Consider the following 25,212-nt stretch of genomic DNA (forward strand, 5'->3'; position numbering starts at 1 on the left):
CTGGGGTGTGCATCTCATTTAGTTCGTTGGTCTTTCGAAGATATTTTCTCCTCACACTCCCAGGAAACCTTTATTTTACTGATATTTAGGCTGAGTTTAGAAAGGAGGAAGATATATACAAGACCTCATAACTAATCAGAGAATCCTGGAGTTGGAATATGTCATTGAGGCCACAGAGTCCAATTTTTTGCTCAGTGCAAAAATCCAAAATATTTGAGACATATGGTTTTCTAATCTTTGCTTGAATCTACGATTTTTCTGGGCAATTGGTTCATTGTTGGACTTTAGGTTAGGAACTTTTAAAAATCTTCCAAGAGAATTCATGTTCTTCTTTTTGCAGCTACCTCACTTCAATTTATAATTAATTATGTTCCAAGATGTTTATCACAAGTACTAGGATTTTAGTATGATAAGATATGTTGTCATATAACTGCATTTATGATTTCTTTTTTCCTAAATGAAGACATTTCCATATATCTCTGTTAACTGACATTTTCCTCACCTGTACCAATTGTTTTTAATTTTATTTCTATTTTCAGCTCCATATTGTTTTGTATCATTTGCATTCCCTCTACCTTTTTCACTTAAGGATTTAATTAATGTACTGAAAAGGAGGTCCTAGGACGAATCTTGTGGATACCACACGATACCCCATTTGAGATTGATCCTTCTTTGATTCAGATTCTTGATCCAGTCTTTGACCCCATTATGAATCCATTTAATGGATAATCCATCCAGGCTAACTTTAACTAAATAGCAAATCAGAATATTGTGGAGTTATGATAGTTACCATGTCTCAAGGTCATGTGATCACCTTTTGTGATTTTTCTAACAAGGAAAGTCAATAGGGAAGGTCATAAAATGGGGCAAAGCTCACTTAATAACTGTCCCACTTGGCAACATAAATGTTGGGCTCAATTGTGATCATAAGTTGAGAACTACCTGTATGGCATTTCGATCATGTAGGGAATAATGAAGAAGAAGAAGAAGAAGAAGAAGAAGAAGAAGAAGAAGAAGAAGAAGAAGAAGAAGAAGAAGAAGAAGAAGAAGAAGAAGAAGAAGAAGAAGAAGAAGAAGAAGAAGAAGAAGAAGAAGAAGAAGAAGAAGAAGAAGAAGAAGAAGAAAAAAAATAATAATAATTAGATCTGTCTGGCAATATCCAACAGACTGTTTTCCTGTCTACAGTATCTCCCCGCCACCCACACTTTGAAGACAGGGAAAACGTTTGTTCTCCTTGAGTCATCTGGCACTCCAAAATGATTTCTCAAACATAATTCATAAAAGTTCAGCCAGATCATCATCTAGTTTCAGTACCCTAAGATTACGAGAACCACTTTGCTGCAGTCATTTTAAAGCATTGGTCCTGAAACTGGGAGACCATGGATTGTAGTCTCACCTTAGCTACCAGCTGCCCGTTTGAATCAGCTCCTCTCAAATCTACAAAGAGCTGCATTTCTGAATGAGAGAGGTGGCATGTACATTTAATTAATAAAATAAAACAGAAGGCAAGAGCAAACCACTTCTAAAACTTTGTCAAAAAGAAAAAATGAAGGAATGTGTCTGCGCATTGGTTAGGAGTCAAGATTGACTTGGAAGTCTTGATAAAGTGCACTTTATCTGACCTTAGCTTTAAAACTAATTTTGAGTAAATGTATTTTCTCTGACCGGTGAAAGGTTCAATCTTTCCCTGTCATGCCAACATTTTGACTCTTGAATAAGATTTCCATGAGACAGGTGCTAAAGGGAAACTTTTTAAAATGGTGTTTATGATTTATTTATTTATTACATTGGTTTGCTGTCCATCTTGCCACAAGATGATTCTGGGCAGCTTAAAAGATTGAAAACAGTAAATATATGTATTTATATATTCACACACACACACACACACACACACACATACTAAAAATACAAATTATGATGCATTAAAATGTACGACACGCAGAATACAGTGATTGACATAAAAATAACATATTGAAATATTGAATAACCAAATAATGAAGGATTATAAGCTGAATAAGTAAATAATGAAAGATTATAATTTAACATAAATGTTTGTATTATTATCAGAATTATACGTATAAGCTTGTTAAATCTAATAAATATGATTAATAATATTTTATTTGTATTAAAAGGTATGACATTTAGAATAGAATGATTGGCATAAAAATAACACATTGAAATATTGAATAACTAAATAATGAAAGATTATAATTTAACATAAATATGTATATTATTATTAAAATTATACAAGCTTGTTAAATGAAATAAATATGATTAACACTACTTTATTTGTATCAAAATATATGACACTCAGGTGCCACACTGCTCACACATTGATATGTTTGCAAAAAATAAAAACAAAAAACTTGAAAAAAATAAAAAAAAAATACAAATAGAAATTATGTTCAAAGATGGGGAGTGGGAGCAAATGCTCAGGGGAGAAGGTGAGGTGTATTACTGTTGGCCCGTCAATCGCTTCCAGTATGATATTTTTTCATTGGGACTCCAGGCTAATTGGCAGAGCCAGGTCTTCAAGCTCTTGCAGAAGATGGAGGGACTCAATCTCACCTATAAGGAGGTAAAAGGTTCCAAAGGGCATGAGCGATGGCAGAGAAGGCTTTTCTCCTGGCCCTCACCATCTGGTATTCCCTGACCGACAGAGTCTGCGACACACCTCCTCTCTTGGCATGGGTGAAAAGGACCTGTTCCATTGGGATGAGATGGTTCATCAAGTAACCTGAACTCATTTCATCCAGGGCTTTAAAGGTAATATCCAACACCGTGAATTGCAAAGAACCATTACAGTATTATTTTATTTGATCATTACCCTATGAATATTAGGGTTAAGAAAGTGAAGAATCTTATTTTGGATAACATTATGTTCTGAAATATGTTGGACATGAAAATCACTTCTTTGAAGTAAATGAATTTTAATGACTTCATCTTAATAACTTTTTGTGATTCCTTGGGGTTTTTTTGTGTGTGTAAATCTAGTACTCTAGGGAACAAGGCAAATTCATTATTTAAGGCAATGTTTTTGCATAATGTGTTGAAACCTGCCTTCCTTCCTTCTTTTGGCACCTCATTGTGGGAATGCTTTAGTTTTTCCACTAGTAATGCAGTTGGTGCTTTTGAACTGTATTTCTGCAAGGTGGCACAGTTGAGCTTATTTTCCCCTCTTCTATTTTCTCTATAGTGGTTCATTTTTTTTTTCTTTACTGAAAAAGCCACTGTGGAAAAGTTGTTGATATTTAGCTGAAACATGGGAAGCCAGGGAGACTGTAGACCATTGAAGTGAAAAAGGTAGGACATTCACAAGTAAAGGAAACGGAAGAGCTACATATTCCACCTATGAGAATTTTTAGAAATGGGCAATTCATGCAGTTTTCCCTCCATCCAGTTATTGTCAATCCTGAAGTGAACCTGGCTGAGGTCATCTTTGAGGCTTCAGGGTTGCCACAAGACAGAAGAAGAGACAGGGAGGGGGGGAATAGATAGCTGGGATTTGTAATTAAAAAAAAATTCCTGTGGGAACCAAGGACATTCCAACAGGTGCTGGGGAGAGGGGGAGAGGAGTAACCAAGCAACCAGCCAGCACCTCTATTGGACAATGTGACTGATGACTTGAGGCAAGGGGCAACTTTCATTTTTTTAATTAGGTGAAAACTTTCAGAGTTGGTTTTCACCAGTTGTGCCAATATGATGTATCCAATAAATTGTTATTTGAGGAATCTACCTGCTTCTAAGCTCTGCTTTCTATGGGTGCATTACTTGGAACTCCGACAATTATGTGAGAATAGAAACAAGGAGACGACGACGATGATGATGATGATGATAACAACAATGACAATTTCAATTTATATGCCACCTGACTCTCAGTGTCTCTGGGATGATGATGATTTTGTCATAGTACTCAATCTATAAGTAAAGCTTTGTGAGAGTAGTTTACCTGACAAGGACATTCTCTCAACAGCTTCAGAACTGATAGAAGGGAATATTTGTAGCTCAGAGTTGCACAATGAGGTCCTTGGTGCTCTCTGATGTTGTTAGTTTTTTTGAAGACATTTTCAGTGCATTGATGGTGTTACCCAGTATGGTAAGGAAATGTCTGCAAGAAAACAACCAAGCTCAGAGAGCACAAGGACCCCACAGCTTTAGGTCTTTATTTTCCATTAGTTGTTCTACAGCAAATGCCTATGCTTTACTCAGAATTAGGAAAGTTTATTCAGATCTCAAGGCTGATCTACATAAAGCACATTACAACAGACCAAACAAGTGTTAGTTAAGGCATTGTAGGAGATGACCAGGCTGAGCCCGAGGGAGGGGTCAAATGCTTCATCAGCCTCAAGTCCCTCCATGCCCACAAGAGATCTAAGTCCAGCACACCTTGAATTCCATTGACTCTTATCTACCTCCAATTTGCTTTGACCGGTAATAGATCAGATTCTTGTAGAGAGCTTAAGCTTGAAGTAAACCTATATATTCATTTGAACTGCCTGGATTTCCTGATTTCCTGCCTTTGACAGGTGTGAATTATTTCTGCATTAATAATTAGCAACTGGTGTGCAATTTGGGGGCCTCCTGGATTTGAAGCTACTGCTCAAGGAGCAGGGGGCAAGTGCAACTAGGGGAACCTTTGTTTTCTTAAGCAATTGCACCTTTCATGGATTGGGAGGCCTCAGAGCCACTCATTACTTCTGTTACTTCTGTTTGGACTACCGCAACCCACTATACAGGGGGTTGCCCTTGAAGACTGCCCCAAAGTTTCAACTGGTCCAGAATGCAGTGGAACATGCAGTATTGGGTGTCCCCAGATTTTTATAAATTGCATCCTTGTTGTATGTGCAGTACTAGCTCCCAGTTTTCTTCTGGGTGCTATTAAAGCTACTGGTTAATACATATAAAGCCTAATGTGATATGAGACCTGGTATTTGATTAATCAAATCACATTTTTTCTGGCATTAACCAGATTTTCTTAGGTTACTTTGCCCTGCATCACATGTAGCTCAAAAGCCAAATGCAGTCTCAGTTGGAATATAGTTATGCAAACCTTGATATATATTATCAGAAAACTGTTGTTAAAAATCTTAATATTATTAGAAAAATGTTTTTTTTCTTTCCACATAACTTTTACAATGCCTTCTATCTCTAGAGTGCCCTACCTGGGCTGCAGATCTGGATGACCATTGGATGACAACAATATTACATAGGCCAGCCAACTCTTTGGTTGCCATTTGATGATCATCTAAAGGTTTGCAGCCCCGGTGGGCCATATATCCAGAGAGGTTTTTTTTTCACTAAAATGTTTCTTAGTATGGAAAATGGCAGCACTGGGAATAAATGTTAGATATTAAAAAATTAGAAACATTCACAAATAAATTGATCATGATTCATATTGTCATCAAATTGGCATTGACTCTTAGCGACCACATAGATCAGGGGTCTGCAACCTTAAACACTCAGAGAGCCATTTGGACCCATTTCCCACAGAAAAGAAAACCTAGGGAGCCAATAATTTAACAACAGGTGTAACAGGGTGGGCGTGGCCAATGTAACGTCATTCACTCCTACCCAGTCAGCTCCTGCTATGGAATAGGGAGCAAGTCTCCATCCCCCACCATCACCCTTATCTTCTCAGGCCAGGCGAGGAGTGACGGGGAGGAGAGGGGGTCAGCCAGGGGTGAGATCAGCTGACAGGAAGCTGCAGCAGAGGGCTGAAAGAGCCACATGTGGCTCCAGAGCCGCAGGTTGCAGACCGCTGACATAGATCAACGGTCTTCAAACTTGGCAAGTTAAGACTTGTGGACTTCAACTCCTAGAATTCCTGAGCTAACATGACTGGAGGAGGAATTCTGGGAATTGAAGTCCACAAGTCTTAAAGCTGTTGAGTTTGAAGACCCCTGACATAGATTGATCTTCTCCAAGATGATCTACTTGAACTTGTCCTTTCAGGTTTGCCAATAGCACACCCATCACTGCTATAATTGAACCCATTAACCTGTGTGTGTGTGACTTAAGTAATTATTTTTATGGCCCTTCCTGAAAGGGGATTCTGTTTACTTTATATCAAAAGTATGGTAAACCTATTTCCTCCTGGTATTACAATGATTCATGTGGATTTGCATTTGGAAGATCATAGTAAACCATCAGCAAGCTTATATTCTATATGGAAACTCTTGCTTTTTCATGGCTGGTGTTAATTTTCTTTTGTTGGGAATTGTAGGTTCCTGATTCCTCCTTCAACAGCAAGTCTCTAGGCAAGCTACATTAGCTGGTAAGATACCAAATAGTGCATAGAACCAAGAAGGTCTTCTGGCTGAAAGAAAATTTGAACCATCTATGAAGTTCAACACATTCACACAGCTGGACCACCAAGTCTATTTCCTCTAGACTTTTGTAATAAGAATCAGAAGCTATTCGTCATTCCTGCCAGTATTCTGATTTATATGACTCCATTAGCAGCAAACTAACATTTCTTTTGGGTAAAAAAAGACAGAACAGGATGTTTTGGGACAAAGGGAAGTGGCAATGTTGTGTTGAAATATCAGATAATGAGCTAACATCTCATGACAACCTTAATTACCCTCTGTTTTTGGATATGGCTCATTTTTTAATTCCCCTCCCCCCCTTCACTGATGTTTTACAAATAAATGAAAAGCTGTATATCTGTATTTGGACATCTCTTCTGCTTTTCTGACTCAAAAGCTGACTTTTCATTATTTATAGCCATGTTTCCATTGCATGGGAATTGTTTTTCCCATACGTGTTTCTCCCCATATTACCTAAGCCAAACTCTTTATGGAAGCCTACCCTTTTAGGATTTTTAAACAGCTTATATTAAAACATCCTATGAAATAGATACCAGAAAAAATAATTATTAATATATAATATCAAGGATTTCACACTATTTTTCCTTAATATTTCTTCCAGATTGCACTATGTATCTGGGATTTCTAGAAAGAGGATCTCGGTGTTAGTCCAGGAAAAATCCTCACTGTTTTGTGGCATTGTAAAGATGAACAGTTACTAGGATATAAGAATTTGTAGAATAATTGTGCATTTCATCAGATGAATAGAATGTTATCCTATGGGAAGAGTATATATGCATATGATTTTGCAGATGGGAGTAAAGAGTTAAAGGAGAAGGCAGGGAGAAGGAAAATGTAGCAATTGAGATTGAGGCAATAAATCGTGTTATCTACATTCACAAAATAATTATGACACAAAACAGTCTTGTACCGATGAACAGATTAATATATGAATCACGATAAGAAAACTGATCTCGCTCACTCCACAGTTAATGAATTAATCTGTATTTCATGTGGCTTGCATGATTAAACACCAAAGGCGCACGGAACGCTGTTACCTTCCCACCAAAGTGGTCCCTATTTTTCTACTTGCATTTTTACATGCTTTTGAACTGCTAGGTTGGCAGAAGCTGGGACAAGTAACGGGAGCTCACTCCATTACGCGGCACTAGGGATTTGAACTGCTGATCTTTCTGATCAACAAGCTCAGCATCTTAGCCACTGAGCCACTGTGTCCATAGAGGGGATTAAATTAGACATGGGAGGTTCCTGAGCAAACTAGTTTCTTAAGTCATTATACTTTTTTTTCTCCTTTCTTCTACAAATTGATTTTTTTTTGACAATTTCTAAGGAGCAAAGTTAATCTATCACACACTCCTATCATAGAAAAATGTCACCCATGTACCAGAGGACCCTTCTGTTGTTCACATAATACACCTGTAATGTGGCTGCCAATTCCTCCTGGTAGCCAAATAATCTAACTGTCCTGCAGTTTCCAGAAAACATCATTTTCTCCCGCAGTGCTATCTAGAGAAGGAAGCGCTCAGATACGTATGTTTGAAGTCCTTTCTTTGCTGTGGAAGGAATGGCTGCCTATTTCTAATAAGCTTCAGCACACTCTGGGAAGCTTCACTGGATGTGAATAATGTAAGAGCAGTGATGCAAGGGAAGTTTCCCTATCTTAGTAATGGCTTATAAACATATTGGACTGGACTGAAGAAATGAGTATTTCTGAGAAATTTGAGAAAATGACTGAAAATGACATACATCATCCTAGTAATTACACGGAAGAATGAATCTAAGAATGTGATATAAACTTCAGATTCTAAATATTCATGATGATACTTTCTTCATAGGTCTGGATCTTGTCAGCTATTTTAAATGGATACAGATACAGATTAACAGAGTTCGAAGGGACCTTGTAGGTCATGTAGTCCAATTCCCCACATAAGCAGACCCTACGCCATTTCTGACAGATGGCAAACCAGTCTCTTCTTGAAAACTTCCAGTGATGAAGCTCCCACAACCTCCGAGGGCAAGCTGTTCCATTAGTTGATTGTTCTCACAGTCAGAAAGTTTCAGAAAGCCCCTCAAATATTGGAAGACTGCTATCATGTCTCTCCTGGTCCTTCTCTTTACTAGACTAGCTATGCCCAGTTCCTGCAATCGTTCTTCATATGTTTTAGCCTCCAGTCCCCTAATCACCTTGGTTGTTCTTTTCTACACTCTTTCAAGAGTCTCAACATCTTTTTAATAGTGTGGTGACCAAAACTGGATATATTAATCTAGGTGTGGTCTCACTAAGGTTTTGTAGAGTGGTATTAATACTCCCTTGATCTTGATTGCTTCCTGATCTTGATCAATGCTTAAATATTAGAGAAGGCCATAGCTTCAGTGATAGAGCAGAGTTTAATGGTACATCAAAAGTACCCAGTTAAGATAGCCTGCAACCAAGAGCTAGTGTAGATAGACGAGATAGATCATGGCTGTCAAACTCCCGACCCCCGCCCATATGTGCCATGCGCTGGCCATCCTCTTGCCTCGTTTAGCAAAGGGGAAAAAAGTCCCAATATGTCATGTGACACCGCCGTGATGCCACGAGTTTGGCAGCCCTGAGATAGATGAACCAAAGATCCGATTCCATAGTTGTGTTCATAAATATAGAATCTGATTATTACTTCAATCCATTTTCTAGGGCTGGATGACACATTAAACTGTAAATTAATCAAATGAACTCTCATAATGTGCTATACCATACAAAACCTATTTCAGATTAATATTGATCAAATTTGGCATGTTGTCGTAACCTGATTTGTATGAATACAGTTAGTGTAAAGTAGCTACAGGTGTTTGTCAGTTTTCATGATCAGCAAAAAAGACAGAATATAAATTTAATAGTTAAGCTATTTTTCCACCAAATTTTGGGCATCTCACTATCCATCTTTGCAGATCTATTTTTCAGCTATCTATTTATCATGCACTCCTCATTTGATATTGCAACAATAATGTAATTAGCATATTTGTTAGTGAAAGATAATACAATTCTGCAACTAAAAAGGATAGTATAAATAGTATGTACAAAGAGTATGTACAAATAAACAACTGTTAAGTGCTAAACAACTGTGAAGTGCTACACGTAGGGCTCAGGATTATTTATTTATTTATTTATTTGATTTGTCAATGGCTTACAAGATAATAGGTATAAGTATAAACATACTTATGAATACATGAAATGGATACATATAAGAAAAATAAAAAGAAACAATAGGACAGGGATGGTAGTCACGTTGGTGCGCTTATGCACGCCCCCTACAGACCTCTTAGGAAAGGGGTGAGGTCAATAGTAGACAGTCTAAGGTTAAAGTTTTTGGGGTTTGGGGAAACTGTGAAGTTCTACAAGTAGGGCTCAGGATTAATGGAAATTCATTAAAAATGAAATAATGAACTTCAAACGTCAAAAGGTTTATACAATGTTTTCTCTCTGTTATATTGCAATATATGTGCCAATGAATGTCTGGAAGAGTTTTATTACCATGATGGAATAGATTTATTTGTTTTGGAACTGTATCCTGAGGGATAAGTTTTACAAGAAATACTTCAGATCCCTTCCAATTGCTTTAGGAGTTTCCAGAGATTACAAAACCAGTCTACAGTATAATCCAACTTTATAGCGTGCATAACAGATACTCCATATTGATCACTTGTGTGTGGTCCCTGAAGTTTTTATGTAGCACTGGATGTAAAAACTTCTCTCCTAAACTCGCTCTTCAGTTATGCCTATGGATATAATAGAACCTTTTGTTAAGAGAGACATGTTTTCCATTTGGCAGAATGAGGTAGCCCAATGGTTCTCAACCTCAGCCACTTCAAGAGATGTGGACTTCCCCAGCATGGCTGGCTAGGGGATTCTGGGAATTGAAGTCCACATACCTCTTTAAGTGGCCAAGGTTGAGAAACACTGAGGTAGTCCATTGTTGCTTGTATCCTAACAATTTTTATTGACTGTTTCCTAGTATGATTTGATTGCTTATTGTACCCTATAACTATGATTAAATGTTGTACCTTATGATTCTTGAGTCTTGATGAATGCATCTTTTCCTTTATGTACACTGAGAGCATCTGCACCAAGACAAATTCCTTGTGTGTCCAATCACACTGGCCCAATAAAGATTCTATTCTATTCTATTCTATTCTATTCTATTCTATTCTATTCTATTCTATTCTATTCTATTCTATTCTAGCCAGATTTGCCAGATTTGGATAACTTAAAGAGGCAGCAAAGTATCTTCTTATTTATTTATCTTGTGTGATGGATGAGAAGAACATCTACCAGATTTTCTGACAGAAGTAGCAGAATAATTAAGCTAATTTAAATAAACAGCCAGGTTTGGATAACTTAAAGGGGCTATGCTGTGCCAGCCAGTCTATGGGAATTGGATAGTTACTTAGGAATTATGAGCTGTCTCCTTAAGGGAATGCATCATGGTAAATGTAGTTAAAGGTATCCTGGGAAATGTAGTTCATGTCACGTGGCCACATCTGTAATCCTGATTGGTCACTAAATTGACCCTCAAAGGTTTGGGGGAGGTTTTCCTCACTTTTGCCTGAACTCTCTAACTCATGGCAGCTTCTTTCTATCGCTATGAGATGGGTTAGGAGATAACCATATTTTACTACAAGGCAGATATTCAAAGGATTGATCATTAAAGAAGGACTTCATCACAAATGTGAGTTATGAGGATACCTGATGAACCAATAAATGTTCTTTGTTATGGATGTCTTGTTGAGTTACCTATCTGCATCTGTACAGTTTATAAATCCACCTCTGTGCAGAAAGCAGAAAAGGGGCAGCAAAGTATCTTCTTATTTATTTATCTTGTTTTGTAATGGATGAGAAGAAAATCTACCAGATTTTCTGATAGAAATAGCAGAATAATTAAGCTGGTCTTTCGGTGAGGTTGAGAAAGGTATGAATGGGCACCACTTGATTGTACAAATAACTAAATGCCTGTATATAGCATGAACACCTTCATTTGTTCAAATGCCTAAAGGAATCCTGTGAGCCCCTTGGACTGCAAGGCGATCAAACTGGTCAGTCCTAGAGGAGATCAACCCTGACTGCTCTTTAGAAGGCCAGATCCTGAAGATGAAACTCAAATACTTTGGCCACCTAATGAGAAGGAAGGCCTAATGCTGGGAACTATTGAGGGCAAAAGAAGGAGACGGCAGAGAATGAGGTGGCTGGATGGAATCACTAAGCAGTCGGTGTGGGCTTAAGTGGACTCTGGGGGATGGTAGAGGACAGGAAGGCCTGGAGGAACATTGTCCATGGGGTTGCGATGGGTCAGACATGACTTCATGACTAACAATAATAACAAAGGTATCCCTTGAGATGGATTGACTAAAAAAAGGCAAGTGCATGGCATGGCATGGCTTCCTTGAAGTCCTTCCTTTTTATTTTTATTTTTACTCATAATAAAATGATAGCTGTCATCAAAAACTATACAGTGGCATCCACCATTATGACTTTTTTGACTGAAATTCACTGCCATGTAGTCTTCCGTTTTAAAAAATTGGCAGGACATTTTAGCAGAATCAAAAGGATCATTCTACTCATATACATAGATATTTCACCAGAGTTGGTTTATAATCCCTAGGTAAGGTGAATTGATGATAGGACGGCTGATATTTTTTTTACATATGTAATTTTTATTTTTTTAAAAAGTAAGAAAATAAGAGCAATACACATTTTGAAAGAAAAAAGTAAAGAAAAATAATAAATGAAAACATGCAAAGAAAGAAATAGAGAAGAAAAAGAAAGGAAAGAAAAAGTTATAAAGGAACAGTTTCTGATCTTTGTAATAGCAGGTACTACTAGATTTATATTTTATCCTTTCTGTCTCTATAAAGGCGGCAACATCATTTCCTTCTTTCCAAAATCTACTTTTTCTGATCATCAAACCCATAAATCACAATTTATTATTTTTTTCAGAAAAAAGTCCACAAGGGATTTCCTGTTACTAATAAATGGTTTTTTTTGTCTCTAATTAGACAAATTGATGGTGCCATCTCTGCTAATTCTGTCATCTTCACCACTCATTCCTCTGTTGTAGGTATTTTAGTCTTTTCATTTTTGCACATGTAATAATCTTACAGCAGTTATCATATATAGGACAATAATCACTATCAATAGAATACTATATATATTATATTTTATTATTACAGTACATTTTATATATTATTATATATTAATAATTATATTTTCACACACGCACAAAACACTGGATTACATTAAATGTAAAGTAGCCAATTATGTTTCATCAGTTTTTTCTTTATCTTCTCAGCATGAAAACCAGCTGTTGGCCTTTAGGATCCGAGTAACTCTTTTGGTGTTAGGATCAAACTCATATTGATTTCTTCTCTTTAAGAAGTACAATACATCTACAAAGGGGAAAGAAAGCAAACATGAATATAATGTACATTTTCAAACAAATGGAAAAATACTTATCAAGGGGTAGAGTCATTATAATTACTTCCACTATTGTGGAAATGCAACAATGAACACACTTGCCTGGAATGATTTTTTTGTCTACATTTTGCGAGCAATAAAATTGAGAGAGAGAGAGAGAGAGATGATGGAAAGGTTTAAGATTTGTGTTACTCATCTAAACTGGAGTGGGATCAGGCCCCCATCAATTTTGGTGAGCAAAGAGAGGTTTGCATTGAAATCAGTGGACAAATCTAAATTTTAAATGAAAATTGCATTTAATTTTACATTATTACAATTGCAAGTAGTTAACCTGCCACTCCAGGTTGGTTCTGACTGGAGTGGCCTATAAGTTGTAATAAAGAAATAAAGATTAATTACATTTGCTTTACTGTATCATTTTCCAGAAAATATCCTTATGGGGAAATCCTGAAGGACATAACTAAGTCATTTAGCCCTTCAGAGCATGCTTTATTTATGTTTCCTTTAAAAAAAGCGATATTGGCACAAAATTCCTACTTGCATCTTCTAAGAGTTGTTCCTTACCATTGTAGTGGAAGGCAGCATCAATCTTGCCTGAGGTGCCTGGGAAGCCATCTTGGATTCTTTGGGGTTTCCTCTTCACGGTTTTGCTGTTTTCATCGTAACTTAGAAAAGGAAGGAAAAAGGAAGAAACTTAAGCCAATCCAAAATTGGAGTTAGAATCATAGATTTGGAAGGAATCTAAGTTTAACATTCAGAAAAGAAATCTAAATTAAAATATTTGTTTATGTATCAAATGTATCAAATCAAATTTAAATGTCGCTCATCTTGTGATTGCAAGGGAACAGAAGTATCCCAAGCATAAGGCTTGAACCTGAAACGGAGGGGAAACTCCACTTCTTTGGGTTATAATTTTCACTGTTGGGAAGTTTTTCTAACATTCGTTTGGAATGTCTTTCTGTAATTTATATCTACTATGCCATATCCTGCATTCTGGAACAAGAGACAACAGGCCTTCCTTGACCTTGTGTGTGACATACTTTTAGGTATTTGAGTAATAATCTCATATTCCTTCTCAGACTTCACAAGTGTACATATTTTCTATTCCTTAAATGTCCTATTACAGGACTTAGTTTCTAGTCCTTAGATGACCTTGTTGCCCTTTTCTGAACATATTTCAGCTTTTCTGCATCCCTTTTAACTAGAGATATTGCAGACCTAAACATGACACTCAAGATAAAGTCTGACCAAACACAGGAGAACAGTGCTAAAAATCATTATATAGAAAATTTGGAAATTGGAGTTTTATCAGTGGAGGCTATAGGTTCTGTCAAGAACAAGAAATCAGGAGCCAAGGCAGGTCAAATGAATACAGAGTTATTGCATGATAAAGCTCACTACAAGAATCTGAACTACCAACAGTCAAAGCAAATGGGTGGTAGACAAAAATCAATGGAATTCAAGGAAGTTGGACTTAAATCTCTTGTGGATAAGAAGGGACTCAAGTCATCCCTCCCCTGGGTTCAGTCTGCCCATCTCTTATAAGCTCCTTTGGAGCCAAGTTTTCTTTAAAAATGGAACTTATAAGCTGCTTTGTTGAAAGAAAATTGGAAGCTGTTTTCAGCTGAGCTGGATCATGGATCAGCCAAAGAAAGCCATCAATACTCTGACAGAGCCTTTCTACACCAAGAGCAGAGTCTTTTCTACTCTGTCTGGAGTTGCCAGAAATTAAAATTGGGACCTTCTATATCCAAAGTTGACAACTATTACTAATCTGTATTATTTATAGATCAGAGCGGAAGTCTAAAATACAGTGCATGAGGTTTTGTCCTTATTGGCTTAATCAGTAAATTCATTTTATAGACATCAAAATGTACTGTAATTCAACTTACTTTTTATCCCCCCAAATCCAGCTCTCTAGTAATTGCTTTCTGAAAAGAATAAATTTTTCTATTCAGTAATCAAATAATATCTGTGGCTACCATTAGAGAGCACTAATCAATTTGGAAATGAAATAATGCTACATTGTTTTAAATATATAAGGCAATACAACATGTTGCCACTGGCTGCTAAAATAAAGTATGCATACAAACGGTCTGCATTGTTTTTATGAATTGCCCACAATTTTTTAAAAAAATGAAATATACAGCCAAGGAAGTGACCATTTTATTAGTTGGAGTCTCAAAGGTATGCTGGAATAAACATTTAGCACGCTTTCTTTAAAAAGGCAGACAACCTCAATGCTGCCAAAGACATTTGAAAGTCAGCTGTAAGCCCTCTTGCATTGCATGTGACTTTATGTCGTACCTCCAGTATCTGTCTGAAGAAAAATAATATGTCTTCTTTTCATTGGCACTGAAAACTGCAGCATCAATTTTTGTGACATCTTTGGGGCAAGCCCAGACTGTGGATGGATTTGGGGTACCCAGGAAGCAGGTAATCTCCTTTCACAACCCAGAACTGGTTGCCTGTAATCAAGCAGATTATGAGTACCAAGGGTTTCTAGAAGTGAATGAGTAGGAAGCCTGCAAGAAGTGCCTATAATTCAAATAACCCAGGCAACATACAAAAGACAGGTTATATGCCTGAGATTATTTGCTCTCCAAATGAAACAAAATTCTTTTGCTAAATTGGTACTTTTACCCTAGAATTCACAGTTGTGTTACGGTACCATGGAACTGTCTCCCAAAAAATACTTTAGGGAACATGAGGGCATGAATTTAGTCCCTACTTGCAACTCTTTAAAGCAGCTGTATTTTTTCAAAGATGTCCCCTACATCTGCAGAAGACTGCCACACAATTCCAGGAAAAGAGGTGGCTGCTTTAAAGAGTCAAAGATGTGCTATTTTCTTGTCCAGCTTTTCAATAAAATACATTTTTGAATCAAATACAGAACAAGGAGAGGAGAGCCCTGGTATATATAATAATAGCTTACCTTAAAAAAAAAAGCCTCATCTTTCTCATTATTTTCAGAAACAGCATCAACTCTAGATGGTAGGAATGACCAAAATTCAGAAATCAGATTCAAATCAATCTGTCTGTACTGGGAGTGTTTTCGCCAAAAAAATCTATTAAAAACACATCTTTGTTTTAAAGCCCTGTACCTCTGGAAGCATTTTAAAAGAACTTTTAATATCTGAAGTTTCAAATCTTGGCAACAGCATTTTTTCCTTAATTGGAGAAAGACAGGAGTTAGAAAAGAAAAAAGAAAAAGGAAATGAGGTGCTATGGAAGATGTCTTGAATGCTATCAGGCATTTGGGGCATTATTTTATACTAGGATTTATTATTAAATTTTTAACAGCGCAGATCATGGAAAAGCAACTTATTATCCTCTGGCTGCATGCAGCCCATAAAATAATTTCATAGAACTTTTGCAATTAAAACAACATGCAGGATTATTAAATATTATTACAGCCTTGAATGGATCAAAAATATATATAAATATTTCAAGTTACAGGAGGGGGAGGGGGAGGAGGAGAAGGAGAAGGACAAGAAGAAGGAGAAGGAGAAGGACAAGAAGATGATGATTCTGGTTGAAAATTACAGGCCTTACTTATTCCAGAAAAACATTATTTCTCCCCAAAAAGTGGTCACAGCATCAAATGTCAAGCCAGGTTTGCAAGCAGATGGTAATGCTGGTTTGTCATGGCTGCTGGGTTTTCTTGGTTCACCCTTTTCTACTGGATCTTGAGGTGGATTTGATGATGCTCCTAAAAGAACGTCAGATGCATAAAATTAGTGGGAGGCGGAATACTTTTCTGTTGGCTAAGCATACAATATACACAAAGTTTTGCATAAAATCCCGAATGTGGTAACCTCCAGAGGTATGCATTGGCTGGAAGCTGAAGTCCCAACTATCATCTTAGGCTGGTGAAAAGCTGGTGTTTCCTTATCTACATGCTGATAAGAGATGACTTTTAGATAGACATTTTAACTCAGCCTGAGTTTAGTTCTCTCTCAGTTCAGAAATAGTTACACGGTACAATATTTTAGATTACACACATTTTCTAAATTACCATAGAGATACTGGATGCCAGCAATATCATCCTAAAATAGAATTGGTTGATTTGCCATGGGCGTCTTATATATTGAATTCATCACTGCATTAGGATCTTGAGAATGGAAGAGCCCAAGGGAATGGCCAAACTCATGAACAGCAACATAAAATAAATTGGTACCTAAATGGGTGATAAGAAACATCATATTGTAAACACCCATTCTAAATCTTATCCAAAAGGTGCTTTTTCAAGAGGCAACTGGACTTTCTGGTTTTTCTTGGAAGACGTTTTGCTCAGCAATGGCATTCAGCAGGTTCTGACCAGTTCTGGAAAACTGGTAGTGGAAAGTTTGAGTAGTTCAGAGAACTGGCAAATACCACCCACCTCTGACTGGCCCCACCCCCATCTATTCTCTGCCTCCCGAGTCCCAGCTGATCGACTTGGTCTCCTTTTGTTGCCCTGCACAGGAGAACGGAGCTGGAAAGCAGGTTAGTGGGGTGGGGAGGGAATGGGGATTTTGCAGTAACCTTCCCCTGCCACTCCTACCAAGCCACACCCACAGAACCGGTAATAAAATTTTTTGGTTTTGCTTCTCATCCAAGAAGCTTCTTCTTCAGTTCTTTGCCCTCTAGGCCACCATACCACTCTACTGTATTTTACTTATCTACAGTCAAAAATCTCCTATAATAACATTTCTAATATGTTCAAATGTTATTGCTTTAAACTACTGCAATTATGAGAGGAAACATTGTTAGATCAAAGCTATCACCCCATTTTGGTAAGTTGTCACTATAAATCTTATTGTGATGACCTGGGCCACGGCACAGAGATAAACAGCTTGCAGTTCAAACCTTCCCTTTATTGCTCCAAATTTCCCCAAACGCTCCCACATTTCTGGCAAGTCCAGGAGCAAAGTGAATACAAACCCCCACAAAAATCTCAAGCAGCCTCTGGCTCCAATGAGTCCAGCCCAGCACTGTGTACCCCAGGGCTGCACAGCCATAAATCCAGCAGGGCAAATCAAAGAGTTCAGGAAACAAAAGTACAGAACACCAGAAAGAATGCAAGGATTCTTCGAAAATTCAAATGTCGGCACTCAGCACTTCAGGAACTCAGCATTTGTTCCCAACAAATGCCCCTTCCCACAGCATCTCCTTAAATCTCATTCTCCAGGTATGCCTTTTGAAGAGGGGTGGGGCACACTTCTCCTGAATAGCCTACTCAGTCTGCTCTGGTCATGCCTTCTCTCCACTCTCCAAGCTCTTGGATAGGGAGGAGATGGTCCTTGCTCCTTGCCTGAGCTCTGTCTCTCATGTTCATCTTGCCCCTGTTCCTCCCTGTCTACAAGCTGTCCTAATCCTGAAAGGCCCTGACCTTCCCCATTTTCTTCTGAAGACAAGGAAGCTACCCCCACTCAATCTCTGTTGGTTTAGGTTCTAGCTCATCTTCCCCTGCAGATTCAGGCTCTGACGGGGCCATGACACTTATTTCTCTGTGCAATTTTGTTCTTGAGGACAAGGATATTTAAGAATGTCTATGGAGATTCTCAATCATGCAGGTCACGGTTGTCCTGAAGATGCTTTTTCAAAAGGCAACTGGACTTCGTTTTTCTTTGAAGATGTTTTCATTTCTCATCCAACTGAAGAAGCTTTTTGGATGAGAAGCAAATCTTCTTCAAGGAAAACAAAGTCTCGCTGACTTTTGAAAAAGCATCTTTGGGATGTTTAATAACAACTTTTTAATATGATTTTATTCTCATATCTTTTATCTTTATTATTACCTTCTACACCATAGCTCCAGAATTCATCTTCATCAAAGTGGGCATCTCCTCCAATGTTAGGACCAGGAGCATAAGCATGGGCAAGTGTTTCACCAGGTCCATCAAAGGGATAAAAATCTCCATGAGCTAAATATAACAAAAAAATATTTTATTGTCTCATCTCAGACATTGCTTTAGTCCCTGAAATGAGTTAATGTTTTTGTGTAAACTTTAGAAATAGATTTTCTGAAATATGCCATCTACACCAGGGGTCCCCAACCACCGGTCCACGGACCGGTACCGGTCCGCGGAACAGGTCCTACTGGGCCGCTGGCTTGCTGGGCGCCGCCATCTTTTTTTGATGAAAAAGTGCTTCCGGTGAGCTTTTCCAGGTAGAAAGCTCACCGGAAGCACGTTTTCATCAAAAAAATAAGCGGCATGCGCTCTGGTGAGCTTTTCGGTAGAAAGCTCACGGGCACGTTTTCATCAAAAAGATGGCGCGCCAGCGCTTCCGTGAGCTTTTCCGGTAGAAAGCTCACCGGAGCACGCTTTCATCAAAAAGATGGCGGCGCCAGCGCCGGTGAGCTTTTCCGGGTAGAAAGCTCACGGAAGCCTTTTCATCAAAAGATGGCGGCGCCAGCACTTCGTGAGCTTTTCGGGTAGAAAGCCATTTCTACCCGGAAAAGCTCACCGAGCATGGCGCCATTATCTTGATGAAAAAGTGCTCCGGTGAGGTCACCGGAAGCACTTTTTCATCAAAAAGATGGTGGCGCCCAGCTGATGCGTACCGGGCCGGCACCCAGCTGATGCCGGAACCGGGCCGCGGCGTAAAAAAGGTTGGGGATCACTGATCTACACTACAGTAATACTCAAGTTTATGTCTTTAATTTTTCATCAGGTTTAAGCAAAACTGAAATTGTATTAAATTGTACTTGGATTCAACAGAAGAAACGAGGATGATCAGATGAACTGAAATTTATTCCTATCAAGAGTTTTAACAAGTTAATGAATTTAATGACTTAATTTTGGAACTCCAAATTAGTCTGATGCTTGAAGATACTGAACACAAACATAGATGATGGGCTCCCAGCCAGAAAACTAACATCATTGGTAGAGCTGTCAATTTTGCAATTATTAGGAGGGGGGGTTAACAAAATCATGGATTTAAAAAGATAGTTTTAAAAAATATCTAAGTTTTTCATCAAAGTCACTGCAAAAACAACAACAAGGGATCAGCTGTTGCATACATGGAGTTATATGTAGATGCACAACACTACACAAGATGTCTGTGTTCATAATTTTGCTTCTGTCTACTTTTTGGGGGGAGGGATCAACTTCATTTCAGTGATGTTACTTGGGATAATTATAGTAATAAAAAATTTGGAATTCTAATATAAACCTTTGCTCTAGGAAAACAAATATTAAATGCCAAGTAGGTGGGATTGTTTATGAGGACACAATACAATTCCAAGTGTTGCTGTTCAAGCCCTAGTATTCTAAAGTGAAATGTCCAATAGTTTAAAAAAAAAAATCTAAATACTATTGGTAGAAAGTGTATTCCATTTGGCAAGGGAAAAGTTCTAAGACTAAGAAAAGTCCTGATGTAAGAATTATGAATGTATTAAATATTTCCATAAGCCCTTTATATATGGAACATATTATCAGATTGTACATATATAATAGCTTATTTACCTCCAGAATGGAAAGAGATAAATATGTCTGCATAACCTGGAACTTTCTTGAATGTCAATGGCGTAACTCAGCTCCAAACTTTAAAAGCTTTCTCAATGACTTTGTCAACATTGTCTTTTTCCATATCTGGTGTGTAGTTCAGTATCCTTTGAAAAAGATATGAAGATGACACACTTTAATTGGCAACTATAGGGGGAACCTTGTTTTGCAATGTTTAAAATGTGGGTATGGATTGAAATTGTACATAGGACAATTGGAAAGTAAAAGTATAACTATAATTATTTTGAAAGTATGAAAACCTTGAAAAATATATGCAATAGATTTAGAAATGAATGAGAGAGTTATAAAATAAGCCTGAGGGAAGTATTTGAGGGGAAAATTTAATAAAGAATATTTATAGTGATAAGATATGAAATTGAATATGAAAGATGAATATGTAAATGAGATTATATATGTATGGAGATTTGAAAACTTGGAACCAAGCTGTTCACTAAAAAATGATGTTTTATTTTTCTGTGTTTTGTGAAAACCGAAATAAAATTGTTTAAAAAGAAAGAAAGAAAGAAAGAAAGAAAGAAAGAAAGAAAGAAAGAAAGAAAGAAAGAAAGAAAGAAAGAAAGAAAGAAAGAAAGAAAGAAAAAATTAACAGGAGAAGGAGGTCTTCCTTTCAAGCTTTCAGCATCAATATGAATTATGTGAACCTTCCCTTGAGTTGAAAAATTACCTGTAGGTTGGATGTTTCTTCTGCCACTTGGGTTGACCTGGAAAGAAGGAAAATTGGCCCACATCTGGGTTTCCACATCTGGGTTTTTGAATTGCCTGCAGCGTATTGGAGTCTATTTCTCCTGTTACCTGTAATCCGATAAATGTTTGCATTTCTCTGATCTTTTTTGCCATGGGGTTGCTGATTCTGCTTCTAAAGACTTGTTGCCCATTTGATGTAAAGTTGTAATATTTTTCTAGGTACCTCTGAAATAGTAAATTATACACATCTATTAATTAATTTGCTTACATTTTAGAATGATTTAGAAGTCTTTCATCAAATGCATATCTAATTATTTAAGGCCAATATGAGCACATCAGTTCTGTTATACTTGTTCTACATTTTATAAGTGATAGAAATTAGAGGACAAAAGATTCAACTATCAGCAATCTATCCAGCATCACGGTAGAGCAGGGATGGGATTCAAATTTTTTAACAATCAGTTCTGTGGGTGTGGCTTAGGAGGTGGGTGTGGCTTAGTGGTCATGTGACTGGGTGGACATGGCTTGATGGACATGTTACTGGCTGGATGTGGCCAACTCAACATCACTCACATCGAGGCACGCATCTCCTTGCCTGGCCTCTCATGACTGGGGGATGCTGCAACAGTCATAAGTGTGAAAAATAGTCATAAGTCACTTTTTTCAGTACCATTGTAACTTTGAATGGTCACTCTACACAAGCAAAGTATCAGCAAAGGAGGGGGGAAAAACTCCAGAGAGGTTCCTGAGACAGGAAGTCTAGTCCTGCCAAGAATGTAATAAGAATTAATGGAGAGGCAGTTTCTGTAAGCAACACCAGAATGTTTTCTTCCTACCTTCCTTACAGGATTAGGCCAGTAATTTCCCATATTCTTCATCATTTTAACTGTCCACAGTGTTTGCTGGGATGGGTGTGAATAGTCCAACTATTATTCAAGTCCTCTTTGTAAGAAAATATTTTGGTATTTGAACGCAGTTACATTTTCCGTTATATTTTAGATAGATTTCAGATTACATTTCAGATTTTAGATTTGTTTATAAATATAAAGCATAACCCGAGGTCCAAATAAAACACTTTATTGTGTAATACTAGATCTTCAGATAAATAGATAATTCTATATTCCTTGAAGCTATCACTTTACAACCTTTGCAAGAGAGTTTTTTTAATCTCTTTCTCACCTTTCTCTATTTTCATTAATCTCAGGTTTTCTATTTACTTCTGGAATTTAATAAAATAATTACATGTATGCATTTATGTGTGTGAGAAATAAAAAATAATGATTAGATAGTTAATATTAATGGCATTCCTGGCTCTGTAAACCACATAGAGAGTGCTGTAAAGTTTAAGTGCTATTGCTATTGCCTATATTTCTAACATTATTATAAATATACAGTTACCTTGCATCAATATACACTTCCATTTGCATCTTTGGCCTTACGTGCATAAGAACCAGTTTTTTCTTTTTCTTGTTTTACAGGCAAAGCAAAAGCTATTGCCCCACCAAAGAGCACAAGCCAGAGGCTTCTCATCCTGGCTGTTGTTTTTCTGCTTCCAAGCCAAGGGGTAGTTAGTTTTAAGATGTGCTGTCTACTTATATAGCATTTGGGTGCCTTGCAAATTGACTTAAGCTTGCTTCAACTGAAATGATTACCTAATCTCCCTTTTATTATTATAATGATATAGATTAGCCCATTTCCTGTTCCAAAAAAGTCTGTAAGGTATTTTTTCCAGGATGTGTGTTTTTTAGATGTCCTTTTATTACACCTTGTCCTTTTATGACATCTTCATTTAAGTAGATGTTTTTTCATGATGTTTCATAATGTCTTTCCTTTCATTTTGTCTATCCTGTAAGGAATTTTTTTCACAGTGTCAGGTGTCTGAAGAAGGAGATATCCATGAAAAATAACATCCACACATCCACATATCTTATCTGACTTGTAAGTTAATAACAGCAAGGGCAACCTACACCACCCATAAGATTGTCACTGTCACTTTGAGACACATTTCAGGTGAGAACCCACCCCTGAGACCCCAACCAAGGGGTAATTATAAAACTCAGTATAGACATATGTATATAAATGTTCATATTTTATACATTGGTTGTATATTTTGAACATACACATTTCAAGTTCTCCTTCCCATAATAAATCTGATTTTTTTTCCACAGTAATGTCCCTCTGCTATCTTGTGGCTGTCTATGGCAGACATTTTTTTCTCCCATTCAATTGTGTCCCATTGAACGAGGTCTGGTCAAGACCCTGTAGTTTTCTTGGCAAAGTTTTTCAGAAATGGTTTTCTACTGCCTCCTTCCTAGGGTTGAGAGAGTAACTGGTTCAAGGGCACACATGTGGCTTTGTGCCCAAGGCAAGATTAGAATTCGCAATCTCCCAGTTTCTAGTTTGATGCCTTTACTTCTACACAAACTAGTTTTTGGGTATAGTGCCAACATTAGGATTCGCTCATTGAATGCATAGTGTTCAATGAGCAAAAGAGCCCTCTGGATCATCTTCTTCAAACTGCTCTGTTGTGAAGACCTCAGATGTGCCTCCAGACAGCTACCTTGATCCTGTTGAGAAGCTATGGAGGATCCAAGGCTTTTAGACAGACATCCTGAAGCACCTTTTTGAATTATGTGCTTCCATATTGAATAGGGAAGCCAGGAAATATGGATTGTATTCACCGACATTTATTGGTAAGAGAGCAGATAATGTTGGCCGAATAATTCTCCCCTTCCTCCTGGAATCCTTGTCCTTCCAAATTTTGATCCTGACAGAAAATTTCCTAAGCAGATGTAGAGTTTAGGTGGGGGAAATTCCTGTTGTGAGTGGAGACATTACCTTGTATGACGCTTCAGGTAGCCCAGGCTCAGATACGCCTTTTGTTTTGGGAATTTCCCTGCCTTTTCAACCCACTCTATTTCTGAACTTTCCTCAGATTATTGTATAAAGTTTCTGTGATTTTTATCTTTTGCCTTCAGGGTTATGAACACCCACCTTTTCTTGCACAAACCTGCCTTCTAAACCTGGGCATTTAGCAGTTGTTATTTTATACCTAATCTCAAATGTGTTCTAAATTTGGGCCAGAAACAGGATGCTTTCAGTGTCTGAAAAACACTTCTAAGAAAGTGTTTGTCCTTCTTCCTCTCCCTCTCCCTCTCTCTCTGCTTTCCATAAGGTTAGGTCTTTCTGGTAGTCATCAACTCCTACCATTACAAATGACTAAGATGTTATAGTAGTTGAAGTCCAGCTCAATATTTTCATTCTTATTAATAGCTTTCCATCTTAACAGCTTTGCATCTTAAAAGATTGTTTTCTTTCTGAAGGATATTTGAAATGGCATTAATACTGTGGTTAAATTTTATTTCTGTTTTTCCTTTGGAATCTTTTTTTTTACAAGTTCTTATTTGAAACTTATCTCAAATGAGAAGAGGGTCTCTTCTCCCAGGTCACTGGGAGATGACCGGAGAGAGGATTAGTGACCCGGGCTTATGTAGGATGTTCAGGTCTGTCTTTTTAATGCCATAACCACTTGGCATTTAGTAAAAGTTTACCTTTAACTATAAATGGAGTCAAGGGTCTTTCTTTCCTAATTGTCCAAGCTGGACAGATCTGACACTGGTGGAAGAGGCAGAAACTACTGGAGACAAGAAATTCCTTGTGTCACTTAGACCCGTGACATGTATGGCTTTAAAGTTAGACAACTAGCACAACAAATTCCATCTGGATGCCTACTTGAAATCGGCATAGTTCCTGTAGCAATACATGGATGAATAGTAGTGTGCTCAGAATTGTATGTTCTGCTGGGTTCTGGGCAGCTGATCATTTTATTAAAACTAGCATATTGTAATGATCTCCTGCTATTAAGAGCAACAGAGACTGCTCAATCAAGGATGAATGTGATTACATATCAAGGATTGTCTTCCTTTGTGTCCAGAAAGAGAACAGTTTATAGAGAGATGTTAACTCTTTGAAAAATGTGAATAAGTGTTTGTTAGTTGCTATTGTAACAGAGTGATTCCACACCCCACTTCAAATGGCAGAGTTGTAAACACAACTGTTATGAGGAATTGGGACATCCAGTTTGTGAATCAAATGCCTTTTATCGATATAACAAAGGTTACAATTCCAGGAGAATATAAATCATAAGGGAAAAGTTGTGCGTTTAGATGAGAAGGATTGTTAGCAAATGTGATTGTGTATCGTGGTTAGATATATTGGCCATAAGCTAAACAGAAAAAGG

At 37.5% G+C, this 25,212-nt stretch overlaps 1 pseudogene; it reads right to left on the reverse strand.

Moving 5' to 3' along the window:
- Nucleotides 1-12,578: 12,578 nt before the first annotated feature.
- On the reverse strand, nucleotides 12,579-22,502 carry LOC148130376 (stromelysin-1-like; annotated as a pseudogene).
- Between the last annotated feature and the right edge of the window lie 2,710 nt (nucleotides 22,503-25,212).

The sequence above is a fragment of the Notechis scutatus genome, chromosome 5 (genome assembly GCF_049901735.1).
Source record: "Notechis scutatus isolate UNSWTSFEM ecotype Mainland chromosome 5, rNotScu1.2, whole genome shotgun sequence".
Taxonomy (NCBI): Eukaryota; Metazoa; Chordata; class Lepidosauria; order Squamata; family Elapidae; genus Notechis; species Notechis scutatus.